The sequence below is a fragment of the Heptranchias perlo genome, chromosome 10, assembly GCF_035084215.1.
Source record: "Heptranchias perlo isolate sHepPer1 chromosome 10, sHepPer1.hap1, whole genome shotgun sequence".
Taxonomy (NCBI): Eukaryota; Metazoa; Chordata; class Chondrichthyes; order Hexanchiformes; family Hexanchidae; genus Heptranchias; species Heptranchias perlo.
In genome coordinates this window covers 51,835,930-51,852,561 of record NC_090334.1, presented here as the reverse complement: position 1 = coordinate 51,852,561, position 16,632 = coordinate 51,835,930, and the positions used below count along the sequence as shown (strand labels likewise).

General features: G+C 42.2%; 1 long non-coding RNA gene across 1 annotated transcript in view; it reads right to left on the bottom strand.

Moving 5' to 3' along the window:
- LOC137326152 (uncharacterized) overlaps positions 1-16,632 on the bottom strand; it is a 73,401-nt gene that overhangs the window by 54,934 nt on the left and 1,835 nt on the right. The window contains exon 2 of the long non-coding RNA XR_010964125.1: positions 15,165-16,003. This is a non-coding gene — a long non-coding RNA (uncharacterized lncRNA). The remainder of the gene's footprint in view (positions 1-15,164; positions 16,004-16,632) is intronic.

Here is a 16,632-nt window from a genome sequence, read left to right as displayed (position 1 = left end):
AGAGGTCCCCTCAATGCGTTGGTAAAACAAAATGCACTATGCAAAGTTCCCCTGCACCAACGATGCACCAACAGCAATTCAGGCCCTTCATGCCAAATCCAAAGCAGTTTTTGCAGTGAACTCACAACCACTATGAACTGTGTTGAAGCCATCCAAACATATTTCACTCAGCCTCTTCCAGCTATCAGAGAAAAAGAGAGGAGACTTCCCATCAGTCACAAGTTCCCAAGAGACTTCCCATCAGGAGAAACAAAAGGCACAAAAGATCGGGGGAGAAAGATATCATTAGAGCAAGTAATAGTACAGTATTAGGTGGGATCAGACTAAGAGAGAGTACACGAAAGTCTAAGACTGGTTTGCAGTGCATTGGTGTAAACGCACGAAGCGTGGTAAACAAGGTTGGTGAGCTGCAGGTGCAAATAGCCACATTGGAATACGATGTTGTGGCGATAATGTACAAAATATTCCGGGATACAAGGTGTCCAGGAAAGATAGGGAAGGATAGAAAGGGGGTGGCAGTATTGATTAAGGAGAATATTGCAGTACTGAAGAGAGAGGATATCCTGGAGGGGTCAAGGACAGAATCTATTTGGTTAGGGTTAAGAAATAAAAGAGGTGCCATGACACTACTGGGTGTATTCTACAGGCCGTCAACTAGTGGGAAGGAAAAAGAGGAGCAAATTTGCAGGGAAATTACAGAGAGGAGCAAAAGCTATACAGTAGTGTTAACTGGGGACTTCAACTATCCATTTCTAGACTGGGATAACAATAATAATATAAGGGGCACAGAGGGGGAGGAATTTTTGAAATGTGTTCAGGATAACTTTCTTAACCAGTACGTTTCCGGCCCAACGAGGACTTGGTGGACTTGCTGGACTTGGTTCTAGGGCATGAGGTGGGCCAAGTGGAGCAAGTGTCAGTGGGGAGCATTTAGCGAGCAGCGATCATAGTATCATAAGGTTTAGAATAGTGATGGAAAAGGACACGGACCAGTCTAAAGTAAAAATACTCAATTGGAGGAGGGCCAATTTCAATGGGATGAGAACAGATCTGGTCCGGGTAAATTGGAATCAAAGATTGGCAGGCAAAACTGTAATTGAACAGTGGGCAGCCTTAAGGAGGAGGTGGTTCAGGTACATAAGAACATAAGAACATAAGAAATAGGAGCAGGAGTAGGCCAATCGGCCCCTCGAGCCTGCTCCGCCATTCAATAAGATCATGGCTGATCTGATCCTAACCTCAAATCTAAATTCATGTCCAATTTCCTGCCCGCTCCCCATATTCCCTAATGCCCTTTACTTCTAGGAAACTGTCAATTTCTGTTTTAAATTTATTTAATGATGTAGCTTCCACAGCTTCCTGGGGCAGCAAATTCCACAGACCTACTACCCTCTGAGTGAAGAAGTTTCTCAGCATCTCAGTTTTGAAAGAGCAGCCCCTTATTCTAAGATTATGCCCCCTAGTTCTAGTTTCACCCATCCTTGGGAACATCCTCACCGCATCCACCCAATCAAGCCCCTTCACAATCTTATATGTTTCAATAAGATCGCCTCTCATTCTTCTGAACTCCAATGAGTAGAGTCCCAATCTACTCAACCTCTCCTCATATGTCCGCCCCCTCATCCCCGGGATTAACCGAGTGAACCTTTTTTGTACTGCCTCGAGAGCAAGCATGTCTTTTCTTAAGTATGGACACCAAAACTGTATGCAGTATTCCAGGTGCGGTTTCACCAAAACCTTATATAACTGCAGCATTACCTCTCTGTTTTTATATTCTATCCCCCTAGCAATAAAATCCAACATTCCATTGGCCTTCTTGATCACCTGCTGCACCTGCATACTAACTTTTTGATTTTCTTGCACTAGGACCCCCAGATCCCTTTGTACTGCAGTACTTTCCAGTTTCTCGCCATTAAGATAATAACTTGCTCTCTGATTTTTCCTGCCAAAGTGCATAACCTCACATTTTCCAATATTGTATTGCATCTGCCAAATCTCCGCCCACTCACCCAGCCTGTCTCTATCCCCTTGTAGGTTTTTTATGTCCTCCTCACTCTCTACTTTCCCTCCCATCTTTGTATCATCTGCAAACTTTGATACGTTACACTCGGTCCCCTCCTCCAAATCGTTAATATAGATTGTAAAGAGTTGGGGACCCAGCACCGACCCCTGCGGAACACCACTGGCTACTGGTTGCCAGTCCGAGAATGAACCATTTATCCCAACTCTCTGCTTCCTGTTAGATAACCAATCCTCCACCCATGCCAGAATATTACCCCCAATCCAGTGATTCTTTATCTTGAGCAATAATCTTTTATGTGGCACCTTGTCGAATGCCTTCTGGAAGTACAAATACACTACGTCCACTGGTTCCCCTTTATCCACCCTGTACGTTATGTCCTCAAAGAACTCAAGCAAATTTGTCAGACATGACTTCCCCTTCGTAAAGCCATGCTGACTTTGTCCTATTAAATTATGTTTATCCAAATGTTCCGCTACTGTCTCCTTACAGTCTAGGCACATTCCCATGAGGCAGAAGGGTAGGGCAACTAAAACCAGAGCTCCCTGGATGACAAAAGAAATAGTGAGTAAGATGAAACAGAAAAAAGGGGCGTATGACAGACGTCAGATTGATAGCACAAGTGAGAACCAGGCAGAATATAGATTTGTTGTGGGAAAATCACCACTCGGAGTCAGACTTAAAGATTCAACATGCAGTTTATTGGACAAAGTACTTTGGGAGAAGAACTGGACACTCCGCAGTGTACGCAGCTACTCTTCTCAACTTCAAAATGGTTGTCATGCTTTTTTATACCTTTGAAATACAGATTTTCAGTAGCTATTACATCATTAGTCTTTATTAGTTTACACATTAGCCAATTAAGCCCGTACAGCAACCGCGGACCTCCAATCACATTAAAACAACTGTTATCACCTTAAGACAGTATGGTCTTTGTCTATTCAGTCTGGTTCTGTAGTTTTTATCAGTTCGTTGTGAAATGTCTTTTGTATTCCCAGACTATAAGTCAGTTTTGGAATATACAAACTTAGCACTTTTAACTGTCTTTCCCACAGTCACAGAATCCATTTTGTTTAGTAATGTCCATTTTGTTAGTAGTCAAGTGTTATGTTGAAGCTTTTAATTAAGGTTAGTCTGGTCTGCACAAAGCGCATTTCGGTGTGGTTTTAGGGCAATGACCGCCGCCATGCACACAATAGTCAATTCATCTTTGCCTTTAACCCAACAGCCCAAATTTTACGCTAACAGAAAGTTCAGAGGGAAGTGAAAAAGGAAATGAGAGGGACAAAGAGAGATTGTGAGAATAGGCTGGTGGCCAACATAAAAGGGAATCCAAAAGTCTTCTACAGGCATGTAAACAGTTAACGGGTAGTAAGAGGAGGGGTGGGGCCGATTACGGACCGTAAGGAGATCTACTCATGGAGGCAGAGGGGATGGCTGTGGTACTAAACGAGTACTTTGCACCTGTCTTTACCAAAGAAGAAGATGCTGCCAGAGTCTCAATAAAGGAAGATATAGTTGAGATACTGGATGGGCAAAAAATTGATAAAGAAGAGGTACTAGAAAGGCTAGCTGTACTTAAAGTAAATCAGTCACCCGGTTCGGATGAGATGCATCCTAGGTTCTGAGGGAAGTAAGGGTGGAAATTGCGGAGGGACTGGCCATTGTCTTCCAAACATCTGTAGATACGGGGGTGGTGCCAGAGGACTGGAGAATCGCAAATGTTACACCTTTGCTCAAAAATGGGTGTAAGGATAAACCCAGCAACTATTGGCCAGTCAATTTAACCTCAGTGGTGGGGAAACTTTTAGAAATAATAATCCAGGACAGAATTAACAGTCACTTGGATGAGGGTGGATTGATTAGGGAAAGCCAACACAGATTTGTTAAAGGCAAATCGTATTTAACTAACCTGATAGAGTTTTTTGATGAGGTAACAGAGAGGGTAGATGAGGGCAATGCAGTTGACGTGGTGTATATGGACTTTCAAAAGACGTTTGATAAAGGATTGCATGGTAGGCTTGTCATCAAGATTGCAGCCCATGGAATAAAGGGGGCAGTAGCAATATGGATACAGAATTGGCTAAGGGACAGGAAACAGTAGTGGTGAACAGTTATTTTTCGGACTGGAGGGAGGTGTACAGTGGTGTTCCCCAGGGGTCAGTGCTGGGACCACTGCTTTTCTTGATATATATTAATGACTTGGTCTTGGATGTACAGGGCACAATTTCAAAATTTGCAGATGACATAAAACTTGGAAGTGTAGTAAACAGTGAGGAGGATAGTGATAGACTTCAAGAGGATTTAGACAGGCTGGTGGCATGGGCAGACACATGGCAGATGAAATTTAAAGCAGAAAAATGCGAAGTGATACATTTCGGTAGGAAAAACGAGGAGAGACAATATAAACTAGAGGGCACAACTCTAAAAGGGATACAGGTACAGAGAGATCTGGGGCTATATGTGCACAAATCGTTGAAGGTGGCAGGGCAGGTTGAGAAAGTGGTTAAAAAAGCATACGGGATCCTGGGCTTTATAAATAGAAGCACAGAGTACAAAAGTATGGAAGTCATGATGAACCTTTATAAAATCTTTATAAAACCTTTATTGTGTCCAGTTCTGGGCACCGCGCTTCAGGAAAGATGTCAAGGCTTTAGAGAGCGTGCAGAAGAGATTTACTAGCATGATTCCAGGGATGAGGGACTTTAGTTACGTGGATAGACTGGGAGAAGCTGGTGTTGTTCTCCTGAGAACAGAGACGGTTGCGAGGAGATTTGATAGAGGTATTCAGAATCATGAAGGGTCTAGGCAGAGTAGATATAGAGAAACTGTTTCCATTGGCAGAAGGGTCAAGGACCAGAGGACATAGATTTAAGGTGATTGGCACAAGAACCAAAGGTGACATGAGGAAAAACCTTTTTACACAGGTTAGGATCTGGAATGCACTGCCCGAGGGGGTGGTGGAGGCAGATTCAATCATTGCCTTCAAAAGGGAACTGGATAAATACTTGAAAGGAAAAAATTTGCAGGACTACAGGGATAGGGCGGGGATTGGGACTAGCTGGATTGCTCTTAGATAGAAACGGCGTGGACTCGATGGGCCGAATGGCCTCCTTCCGTGCTGTAACCTTTCTATGATTCTATGTTTGGACTGGATCCAAATCAAAGATTCAGGGATGAAAGAACAATGGTGTAAATAATTGCGGTGTTCTTTGATGTTAAACTTCCTTGTAAATATTAGCCAAAAATTAGGAAACAATTACTGGGCTAATGTTTCAAAACATCAACTATTCATTCAGTGCAATTAAGTTTAAAAATAATACTTAAGTTATAATGGAAATCTTAACAGAAATTAAAATCCCCTTGCCTTATCTTATTTTTACATCATTTTCATGCCTGTTATTCAAATATCTTCCTGCAGAACGGACTTGGGCTTGCCAGCAACATCTTTATCCCAAGAATTAATTTTTAAAATATTTTTTCAGCTGCCAGAACCAGGTGTATAAAACTGATAAAAACTGATGAGAAAAGTAACGTTTAAATATTTAGCCCAAAATGCCTGAAATGTAATTTTCAAATATATATATATATCCAACCTGAATGAAAGGAATCTAAAACACTTGGGATTTACCAAGAGCGATTTGTGCCTTTGTAAACACAGTAAATCATAGTTAACTGAAAGCATTCTATACTCAACAACCTGGAGTAAACAAGGCTAATTTCTCATGTGGTCACTATATTTCAAATATTGAATCTATGTCACCATGTTTGCTAGCCACTTGTTGGAAACATATATTAATGTTTCAATGGCTTCAGCGTATGTTTATCTACAACACAATCGTTGTGGTCCAATTGATGGGAAGAATGCCACCTTCTAGGCCAATATTTGCCTTGGGGGCAGGATTGGCAATGGATCAATCAAATGGAATGCCATCTTTAACATGGACCCGAAGATGATCTTTGAGGCCTCGGAGGCAAAGAACAAGGCCTGCTGGCCTTTCACCTCTCTGAGTCCCTCCCCAACTTTGGCCCCCCATTGACTGCAGCTGGAGCAGATCCTGCATGCTTTTCTGGAGCTGGGACAATTCCCTCTGTCTCTCTCTCGCCTTGTGAACACCTTTGAGAATGAAGAACCTCTTGATGTTGGCCTTGATCGCTTCCCACCGGTGCACCGTGGAGTCAAAGAGGGGTTTCACGGTCCTCCGACCTGTGTAATTCCTTCTTAGTTCCTCAATGTTCTCTGGGGTCAACAGTCTCACGTTCAGCTTCCATATCCCCCTGCCCACCCTCTGGTCCTCCTGCAGTTGACAGTCAGCCAGCATGCTCATTCCCACGAGGGGGAAAGGAAGGACATCCAAAGCTAGAGCTCCATGGATGACTAAAAATATAGGGGGTGATTTTAAACCCCAAGAACGGGTGAGTTGGGGGTGGATGGGAGTTGAAAATAGTTGTTTTTTGGGTCGCGACCGCAACCTGGCTTTATTTCTGGGTTTAATGTCAGCGTGTAAAAGTACAGGCTTCCCATTGAGAATGCAAAGTCCAAACATTTTGTGGTTGCGACCCCCAAAAAACAACTATTTTCAACTCCCACCCGCCCCCAACCCACCCGTTCTTGGGGTTTAAAATCACCCCCATGGAGATTAAAATGAAACAAAGGAGTCTTATGACGAATGTAAGGTTCATAATACAGTAGAGAACCAAGCTGAATACAGAAAGTACAGATGAGATCTCAAAAGTGAAACAAGTGGGCCAAAGAGAGAGTATGAGAATAGGTTAACGGCTAACATAAAAGGGAACCCAAAAGTCTTTTATAAACATATAAATAGTAAACGGGTAGTCAAAGGAGATCTTCTTGTGGAGGCAGATGGCATGGTTGAGGTACTAAATGAATATGGGATCCTGGGCTTTATTATTAGACACCTGGGCCTAAATTTTAATCCGGAGCCGGGAAGACAACGGTGGGGGGGGATGGTGGGGAGTTCCTGACTTCCTTGCGATTTTGACGTAAAGATGTTTTTTTTGACGGTTTCCCGCCCGACAGGCCAGCCTGATTGACAGGCTGGTCTCAGTCGGACAGGAGAAGAGGAAGGAAGAAGGTGCGAGGTTAAGTCTTAGATGAGGGGTTGTTCAGTCATGGCGGGGGGGTCGGTCTTGGGGGTCACCGGGGGTCAGGGGTCAACGGGGTCAGGGGTCAACGGGGGTCGGGAGTCGTCATGGTCATGGGGGGATCGGGTCGGTGTCATTGGGGGTCGGGGTCAGTAGTCATGGGGGTGTTGGAGATCATCGGGGATCGGGGCCGGGAGTCAATGGGGGGGTTGTAGATTGTGGCGGGGGGGTCGTAGATTGTGGGGGTATTTCGGAGTTTGTGAGGGTGGTCACTGCAGGTAGGCTTGTTGAGCCTGGAGGAAACACTCCTGCTCCTCTGGGTCAACAAGCTGTGCTACAAAGGCACTTACCTGCTGTTTCAGGCCTTCTCGCCTCCTCTCACGTGGCATGAAGTAGAAGGCCCAGGGATCCCAGCCCCCAGGAGTAAAAAACAAAAAAACTGTTAAAATGGAGGCCTACAGCCTCCTTGAAAGCTTTCAGTGACCTCCTAAGAGCGGGTTGGGTCGCCCGCCCCTCATCCTACCTCTGTTAAATCCAGAAATGGGCGGGTTGGGGGCAGGTTTTAGATTTTAAAATTTTTTACTGCCCCCCACCCCCAACCCACCCGTTTTTCCGAGTTAAAATCATGTCCATGGAGTACAAAAGCAAGGAAGTTATGCTAAACCTTTATAAAACTGATTTGGCCGCAGCTGGAGTATTATGTTCAATTCTGGGCACCACATTTCAGGAAAGATGTTAAGGCCTTAGAGAGGGTGCTGAAGAGATTTACTAGAATGGTGTCAGGGACAAGGGACTTCAGTTATGTGGAGAGACTGGAGAATCTGGGATTGTTTTCCATAGAACAGAGAAGGTTAATGGGAGCTTTGATAGAGGTGTTCAAAATCATGAAAAGTTTTGATAGAGTAAATAAGGAAAAATTGTTTCCGGTGGCAAAAAGGTCGGTAACCAGAGGACACAGATTTAAGGCGATCGGCAAAAGAACCAGAGATGACATGAGGAATCAATTTTTTACGCAGTGCATTGTTATGATCTGGAATGCATTGCCTGAAAGGGTGGTGGAAGCAGATTCAATAATAACTTTCAAAAGGGAATTGGATAAATACTTGAGGGGAAAAAAATTACAGGGCTATGGGGAAAGAGCAGGGGAATGGGACTAATTGGATAGCACTTTCAAAGAGCCAGCACAGGCCCGATGGGCCGAATGGCCTCCTGTGCTGTACTTACCCTATGATACTATGAATTTGTGGGTCAGTACCAGAAATATGACAATGAAAGTTAACTGGTTCAGGAAACATGTGGTTGATTCTTCCGAATTGACCAAGCCAGACACTCAATTGTAAAACAACCACTATCATACACAACAATTGGCAATGGCCATGGAATGGATCAAAGAGACTCCCGGTCCCGTCCAGTCAATCTCCAAAGTCCTCCATATCAATATTTAGGGACTGGTGCTTAAAGTGGGAGAGACAGACTACTCAAGCAACAGGCAGACATAGGTGCTCTCACAGAGTCATATCGTTCAGCCAACATTCCAGACTCCACCATCAACATCCTGTCCCATCAACAGGATAGATCCACTCAAGGTGGGCAAGGTCCTGGAAGTCCATAACATCAACTCTGGATTTCTTAAAGTCTCATGTCTTGGTCAAACAAGGTCAAGGAAACCTCCTGCTTATTACCACCTACCATCCACCATAATTGCGCCCCCCCCCAATGACTAATAAATCAGTACTCCTGTATGTTGATCCCCAGTTGCAGGAAGCAATGGCAATATACTCTGGGTGGGGGACTGCAATATCCACCACCAAGAGTGGCCTAGTTGTACCACCACTGGCTGGGTCCTGAAGGGCATAACTGCCCTCTGTCATGTAGTGTGGTACTATCACTGTGCTAAGACAGATCTAGCAGCCCAAAACCAGGAATCTGGGAGCCATCAGCAGCAGCAGAATTATATACCACCACAAGCCATAACCTCATGACCTCTCACTTCTCCATCTCCATTAAGCCGGGAGATTAACTCTGCTTCAATGGGGAATATAAAAGGGTATGCCCGACGCAGGACAAGGTATACCTTAGAATGAGGTACCGCCTAGTGAAGCTACAACACGGGACTACTGCATGCCAAACAACCAAATCAGCAAGTTATGGGCAGACCTAAGTGGTCCCACACCAACAGATCAGAGCAAAGCTAAGAAAATTGTCCAGGTATGTCCTAGCCACAAAAAGCAGGACAAATTTAACTGACCAATTATCGCCCTATCAGCACTTTTCTGTTTCTTTTTTTAAGGCTGCACCTGAAATGTGGTAGGGTTGCGGGGGCAAAAGCTTTAGACATTAGCAATTCTATCATCAACATGGTCAAGACATACAGCTCTTTTCAGGCAGTTCCTGCATTAACAGAATACAAAAACTGTCATGAATTTATTTAGTAATCAAGGATAGTATTGTTGTTTTACAGCTATTTAAAATTAAGCAAATTCAGAGTTTGGACACTGCAATGGACAAAACTGCTCCATCTATCCTTATCCATAAATATTTAACATCATGTGATACCATATACATTTAGCTCATATATGACTTTCAGTTTTGTTATTTTTTCTCTTATATCACCAGACTGTTCAGTGTGCATCCTGCAAAATGGTAAAAATGTATCAAATTAAGACTGTCAAAAATGGATTATGTATAGTAAAAAAATAACAACTATTCACCAAATTCAATTTAGAAGCAATTGATTAAATTACTGCCTTGTAACTCCTGCTAACCATCAATTCTCCTTTATGCTGACCGATAAATCAAGGATGTGCAACTGCTATCTATGGGATACAGTGACAGAAGAAGAAATGGATCATCAAAGGAAAAAGGCAAGGGAAAAACATGTGAAAAAGGGAGTAAAGAAAATAAGCAGGGCAGGGAGGAGCCCTGACATCACAAGAGTTATGTGAGAATAAGCTGTATACGCACAGCCAGTTGGAAATCAAGCTGCCACTGGGCAAAATTTCTAGTAAGACTGACTCTTTTTTTCACTAGTCTGCTAAAGATGGTGTCATGCTGACAAAATTTGTCAAAAATGCTTAACTGCATCACAAAAGCCCCACAGAATTACTTGCACGTAACATCACTGGAATGCAGATCTGTCCTAGCTGTTATCTTTCCTCACAATATAGTGCCTCTTTATTTTGGTTCTGGTGCCACCTTGTGAGCAATTGGGTTATAGTCTGGAATTTCCCACATGCTCATAGTCAATCACAAGATCACTAGATACTTATGGATGAGAAAAGCCATTCGACTTATCTTAATTCATCCATCCAAAATGACCCTAGACTCCTCCCAGTGCTGCTTCTAATTGTTTCTTAAATCATTTCAGGGTTTTAGCCTCCACCATCTGCTTGGAAGTTACAGTGAGTTTCATCGAAACTACAGCACAGAAACAGGCCATTTGGCCCAACTGATCTATGCCGGCATTTATACTCCACACGACCCTCCTCCCTCCCTACTTCATCTAACCCTATCAGGATACCTTTCTATTCCTTTCTCCCTCATATGCTTATTTAACTTCCCCTTAAATGTATCTATGTTATTTATCTCAACTATTCCTTGTGGTAGTGCATTCCATATTCTTACCACTCTTTGGGTAAAGAAGTTTCTCCTGAATTGGATTTATTAGCTACTATTTTATATTTATGACCTCTAGTTTATGACCTCAGATCACCCCTCTGCCTTCTCTTTTCTAGAGAAAAGAGTTCCAGCCTGTTCAGCTTTTCCTGATAAGTATATCCTCTTTGTTCTGGTATCATCCTTGTGAATCTTTTTTGCACCCTCTCCAATGCCTCTATATCCTTTCTACAATATATGGAGATCAGAACTGTGCACAATATTCCAACTGTGGTCTAACCAAGGTTCTATACAAGTTTAACATAACTTCTCTGCTTTTCCATTCTATCCCTTTAGAAATGCACCCTAGTGTTTGATTTGTCTTTTTTCTGGCCTTATTAACCTGCATCGCTACTTTTAGTGATTTGTGTATCTGTATCCCAAGATCCATTTGCTCCTCTATCCAGTTTAGACTCTTATTATCCAAGCAGTATGTGGTCTCCTGATTTTTCTTACCAAAAGGCACCACCTCACACTTATCCATATTGAAATTCATTTGCCAATTACAGGCCCATTCTGCAAGTTTATTAATGTCTTCTTCCATTTTGACATAATCTTCCTTTGTTTTAACTATAGCCCCTAATTTGGTGTCGTCCGCAAATTTTAAAATTGTACTTCCAATTCCTGAATCCAAATCGTTTATGTAAATTGTGAACAACTGTGGTCCCAGCACCGATCCCTGTGGAACGCCACTTCCCACCTATTGCCTGTCTGAGTAACTACCCTTAACCCCTACTCTTTGTTTTCTGTTTTACAGCCAACTGGCTACATTCTGCTACCTGTCCGCTGACTTCACAGGCTCTGACCTTAGCCATGAGCCTACAATGCGATACCTTATCGAAGGCCTGCTAAAAATCCAAATATATTACATCTAATACATTATCCTTGTCTACTCTTTCTGTTACTTCAAAGAATTCAATAAGGTTGGACAAACATGACTTTCCCTTCTGAAATCCGTGCTGACTATTCTTTATTATATTTTCATTTTCTAGATATCTTTCTATTACATCTTTGAATAAAGATTCCATTATATTTCCTACCACCGACATTAAGCCCTGTAGTTCCCTGAAATTGTTCCATTTCCCTTTTACATATAGGAATAACATTAGCTGTCCACCAGTCCTCTGGCACTATTCCCTTTTCTAATGAATTTTTATATATTTGTAATAGTGCCTCTGCTCTCTCTTTCCTAACTTCTTTTAGTATTCGCAGATGCAAATCATCTGGACCAGAGGTTTGATTAGTTTATCAATTACCTCCCCACTTTTTATCTTAAATGTTTTAATATCTTTTTCAATCTCTTCTTCTAATGTCCTGCCCACCTTATTAGTCTCCCTGGTAAATACAGAGGCAAAGTAAATATTCAATATTTCTGCCATTTCGCTGTGAGTTTATCTTGTGCATTCCTTAGTGGCCCTATCCCTATTCTGATTTTTCTTTTATTATTTAAGTGTCTGTAGAATATTTTACTATTTTATTGTCCATGTACATAGAGTCTGCCTTTTTCTTTAGTTTCAATTTTACCCTTTATTCATCCATGGTGGTTCATTATTGGCTAGTTTGTTCTTGCTTTTTAGAGGAATATATTTCTCCTGAACTCTATTGATCACCATTTTAAATATTACCCACGGCTGTTCTATTTCTTTGTCTGTCAAGCTTCTTTTCCAGTTTACCTGTCCTAGTTCCATTTTCATCCCCTCAAAAATTAGTTTTTTTTCCAATCTATTACTTTGTTCTTTGGTCTTTGTCTTACTTATGTCTTTCTCAATTATTATTTTAAACCTCATTATGTTATGATTGCTATTGTCTACATGCAGTAGCAATCATAACATAATAAGGTTCATTTCCCATTACTAGATCCAGCAGTGATTCCTCTCTTGTTGCGTTTCTCACAGACTGGGTAAGAAAGGAGTCATGTACACACTGTAAAAATTGCATTCCAGTTTCTCCTTTCCTGACCTCTTCTTGCCAGTTTATTTGGGGGTAGTTGAAATCTCCCATGATTATTATTTAATGTATTTTACTCAATTCATAGATTTGTCTACATATTTCATCCTCCACTTCCCTTCCATTATTAGGTGGTCTGTGGAATATACCAATTAACATGATTGATCCCTTCTGATCCTTATACTGTATTTGTTGACTGCTTGAAGGCCTGGGAGTTGGGCTCTACTTGAGCGATATTGACATTGGGTCCATGATCAAATCCTGATTCTTGATCCCGCTGGTTTCCCACATCCTCCGCCACTTATCTTTAGGTGAGTGTTCCGATGTTTCCAGAGTTTTGGCTGCTAACAAGAAGAGGTTCCTGGACTTAAGGTGCCATCTCGGGAGCTTCTGAAGATGTTCATTAATAGGCAGATCTGAGTTTGCCTGGTTGTATTCTTTGATTATTGTTGCTTCTCTTCTGAGAAGTGGTGGCAAGGTATGTGATGGACAGGGAGCCAACTATCATGAATCTCATAGTTCAGTTTCACGTCAACAAGGTTTGTATATGCACTTTCTGCCCATGCTGGAGCGCAATATTCAGCTATTGAGTAAACAAGGGCCAAAATGGCTGACCAAAGGGTGTGAGCATCTGCTCCCCAGCTGGTCCCAGTTAATTTGTGGATTAAGTAGATCCTAGTCTTTATATTGGCTGCAGTTAGTGGTATGTGAGACTACGATTCAGAACCACTCCAAGGTAATTTGGTAAGTTGCCGTGCATGAGTTCAGTACCACAGAAGGGAGCACTTGGGTGCTTCTTTGCATGCCTGTTTTTCAAATAAAGTGCAGGGACAAACATTTTCTGAGCATTTGGACAAAGATGCCACAGCTTATAATAGCCCTCAAGTATTTTGAAGTCTTCTGCAAGTCTGAGTTCCGCTTGGGCAAGAGTTCTCACTTGGCTGGCTATCGCAAGGTCATCTGCATATCCAAATTTCCTTGACTAGGTCGGCAGAATATCACTGATGGTGCAAAGACTGAGCCCTGTGGGAGCCCATAATTCGGTAGTTGAGGTTTGTTGATCTGCTACATGAGATGAACATGGATCTTATGTTTGTTGAGAATGGCTGTTAGTAAGCGCCATGTTGGTTTGCAGCATACTATACTAGACATTTTCAGCAGTAGACCATCCCTCCATATCCTTTCCAGAAGCTTGTACACAGGCCGAAGTAAAAGAAATTTAATTCCCTTCACTTCCCAGAAGTATAAAAAAGGTTTCCTAACAATAATCTGGGGAAACCTGTATAATTTAAAATAGATTGTGCTGAAATCCTCAGGCTGCGTTCAGTCAGGGCTTGGTTGTGTTAGAGAGGGTGTAGCAGCCTTGAGAGGTGGCAGTGGAGACAAAGCAGGTAGGTTCAGGTCATAGGCTTGATTTTACCAGCTCTAAAACACCTTTCCTGGAGACTGAGCTGGGAAGTCCAAAATGTAAGTATGCAATATCACCACCAAGCTTGTGGAACAAGGTTGGGGGATTCAATCAGAGGCAAGAAAAATAAATAGGTAAGTTGAATTGTGACGGAAAACCATGACAGGCACACATGACAGAATAGCCTCAGCAGTCACGGTGGGGGAGGTCAGGTCGGATTATGGTAGGGAGGTTGATTCAGGTTGTGGCGGGTAGCCATTGCAGAAGCTAGCGGTCAGGTTCGAAGTTGCAGCAGGTGAAAATTGATTTGCAAAGTGGGGCAACAGGGCCGCAGAAGTGGGTAGGCAACAGCATGGAGGAAACAGAGAACAGGCCAGATCTTGAAGCTCTAAAATGTATTTTACTACTTGGGGAGGTTTCATAAGTATGTGAGCAACAGCGCTACCTTGATGCTGAACCATGGGAGGCTCAGTCAGGAGTAATTAAAACAGGTAAGTTCTATTGTGACAGATAGGATAGTAAAGTGTTAAAGGAAGCAACTGTTACTTTACAGGAAGTGTATACTTTTGCAAAACTTTTAATGTACTATAGACAAATGGATGTTTGACAGATAATAAATGTTTCAAATAAATAGCTTTTATTGTTATGTGACTGACATAAGGAAGGGCATGAGACTATATATAGGATATTTAGCATTATACTTCCTTAGCATGAAAACATCTGAAAGGACATAAGGTGAAAGAGCAGTTTTACTGCTACTAAGTAAATTGGGTTATAACTGTTTACCATAGCATAAATCTAATTATCTTACAGCTGGAAAAGTACATCAAAAATATGTAATACATTAGAAAAATGTAATCATGATCTAGAACTGCTGAATGATTCAAACGCTTGTTGTGATTTTGCTGCCACTTTAAACATGCTGTAAAGCATAGTACATAAGCTGTACCCCTGTATGAGCTCAAATTTACACCAACATGAATAATGTATTCGATTTTATGCTAGGTTTTTCAGGGTGGAATGTCTTACCCTGGTTTCTGCAAACTTCTTTAGCTTCTTCCGTTGTTAAGCTTGAAGAATTGTATAAAACCAGTTCAAAAAGATAACTATTGCCTTGGAATGGAATCCAAGGCAAAACTTTAGCTGCGTTTGGGCACTCCACTTTGTAAGCCGGGAATCTTAATGTTGCAGCTGTAAACAGTAGATTAATTAGAAATACTCAGGCAATTCTAATTCACAGACTTTGCTCCCATGGCTCAGGGCCGAATTTAACTTGGCCAAATTGGCGTCAACAAGGAAATAACAGCCTGAAAATGGGTTACTACCCCGTTAAGGACGACACTTCGGCTGCCACCATTTTTAAAGGTCTATCACTGGGCAACCAAAACACTCACCTGTTTTAGCCAGCAGGTCCTTATAATATGCAAATAGGGGTCCTGTGACATACGTGGAACCCCGATTGCTATTCGAGGACATAACTGAGTGGATTGTACACTGATTTTACTGGGATACAGCACCCAAAAAGGTAAGTTTTATTGTTGGGGGAACCAGGAGTAGAAGGAGTGCTCTGCTGCCTTGGACATCGCCCCTTCCGAGGATTAAGTTGCTGCTGGCTGTGTGGTCTCTGGGCCGCCCGATATTGAGCCGGTCCCAATCCATTTTGCACTACCGCTCTCCGGTGGTATTTAAATGTGGCATGGGCCTCGAAATAGCCTCGGCCTCTTAGCTGTCGGCACGGAGGTGGGGGATGAACAGGGCTGGGGGGGATGAACGGTGGAGTGTTGCATCGCAACTGACCAAATGTTAAAATTTCATCCTTCCTGTTAGTCCCCTTGTTTAGCGAACATTATTTCCTTCCATGATTTCCCCTGAAAATAAATCAAGCAATATTGTTAAATACTTCTATAACTGACAATCCTGCTTCTCAACAGATATTGATGTGGAAAAGCATTAAGGTATATCTATTACACCTCTGCAGCCCCCCAAAAACAGATAAACAGTTACAAGTGACAAAAATTAAGTAAAGATTGTTGCCCCTTTTGAACAAGAGTAGTCTTTAGTACTCAGGAGGGAGGTTTCTGAGCCAAAGACAAGCATATCTTAGTGAAAAAACTGTACTTGTTGACAGTGGTTGAAAAGTAACTATTATTTGCCAACTGATTAGTAATAAATTCATTCAATCATTCATTAAGGGTACGGTAGCATAGTGGTTATGTTATTAGACTAGCAATCTGGAGTCATGAGTTCAAATCCTACCACAGCAGCTGGAGAATATAGGAATAGAAGTCGGTCATTCAGCCCCTTGAGCCTGCTCTGTCATTTGATAAGATCATGGCTGATCTGTGATCTAACTCCATATACCTGCCTTTGGCCCATATCCTTTCATACCTGTGGTTGCCAAAAAGCTATCTATCTCTGATTTAAATTGAGCTAGCATCAATTGATGTTTGCAGAAGAGAGTGCTAAACTTCTACCACCCTTTGTGTGCAGGAATGTT